This window comes from Hylobates moloch, unplaced genomic scaffold (assembly GCF_009828535.3).
Source record: "Hylobates moloch isolate HMO894 unplaced genomic scaffold, HMol_V3 SCAFFOLD_14000, whole genome shotgun sequence".
Classification (NCBI taxonomy): Eukaryota; Metazoa; Chordata; class Mammalia; order Primates; family Hylobatidae; genus Hylobates; species Hylobates moloch.
The window spans coordinates 1-1,493 of record NW_026666275.1 but is presented as its reverse complement, the minus strand read 5'-3'; the positions used below and the strand labels follow the sequence as shown (position 1 = coordinate 1,493).

The 1,493-nt window shown below is 30.6% G+C and overlaps 1 pseudogene; it reads right to left on the bottom strand.

Annotated features, from left to right (window-relative positions):
* Positions 1-1,137: 1,137 nt before the first annotated feature.
* Positions 1,138-1,286, bottom strand: LOC116465908 (U1 spliceosomal RNA; annotated as a pseudogene).
* Between the last annotated feature and the right edge of the window lie 207 nt (positions 1,287-1,493).

The following is a 1,493-nucleotide window of genomic DNA, read 5'->3' as shown; positions in this document are numbered from 1 at the left end:
AAAAATATTTATTTTAACTTAGAAGTGCCCATAAATGGCATTTATTTTTATTTTGGTCAGTATTTGTTTTTTAGTAAACTTTGTGTGAACGCCTGTAAAATTGTTAATTTTTACTGTCTCTGGATTTTGAGAAAATTAAATAAATTATTTAATGCTCTTATTGAAATATCACACATTTTTATGAACTAGGACAAGGCAGTACCTAATTACAAAGAAAGTATGACAAGAGTAAAATAACACCTGAGCCCACTTCAAGTATTCTTCTTCTGATCTTGCCAAAGCTGTTCTAGATAATTTTTTTCTTAATTTGCAGTCACAGCAGATATGTTATAAAACATGTAACAAAATAAAAATTGAAGACTATGTAAGTAAAGATCAAAATGAGTTTGAAAAAGAAAAGTAAAAAGTTTATTTATTTATTTATTTATTTATTTATTTATTTGTTTTTACCTGTTGATACATAAATCCTGTTGGATGAGGATATAATGGAGCATCTTCGGTTGGAGAGGACTTACACTCATTTAAGGAATCTTGCTCATCCAGCCTTAAATTCTAAATATTTAAAAAGATTGATAATTTGATTATAAAAGTAACTTTAGACCTTATGTTTAATTTTCTTCATTTAGAATAAACTTTTAAGAAATGCAAAAAAGCTGGCATCTTTAACATCTTTACAATTCCTGCAAATGATTTATAATTCAGGGAAAAATCTGAATTATTTTAGCTGCATAATTTCTAGACCATTTCACACAAGTCGTTTCCAAAACAAAAGTTACTTTTTAAGACCAAACAAACCAATACTAACCATTTAATAAAATAAATATTTTTAAGGGCAGTATTAATACATAAACATTTGCTTACATATTTGAAAATGATGACTTCTCTTTTTCCCAGATTTATCTGCTGCCCTTTGGGGGCTTCCCCCTGCCCCTTCATCTAGACAAGTTCAGAAGCATTTGCAAGTGTCGTCCTAGCACTCTTTGATCTGTCTAAGAAATAACCATTTGATGTTTTATTGTTTTGTACTGGAGGAGATCAACTTTTGTAGGCATACTGAATTGTTTCCAGTATATGGTCTTCTTTCAAGTTTCTGTATCCACCAAATAAGTCAATTTTATTTTCTTTTTTTTCCACTTGAGAAAGCAAACACAGTCTTTCATTTCCATAAATTATGCAGTTGAGTTTGGGTAAATTGCAGAGGTCAGCACATCCAGAGTGCAATAGATCAACCTTGCCCTGGGAAAGCCACCTTCGTGGTCACGGTATTTCCCGTGGCAGGTAAGTATCCATTTTCTTTTTAAGACTTCCACTGTTGTTTGAAAAAAAATACAACTATAACTTTATTTATTTATTTTTTCTTCTTTTTTTTTTATTATACTTTAGGTTTTAGGGTACATGTGCACAATGTGCAGGTTTGTTACATATGTATCCATGTGCCATGTTGATTTCCTGCACCCATTAGCTCGTCATTTAGCATTAGGTATATCTCCTAA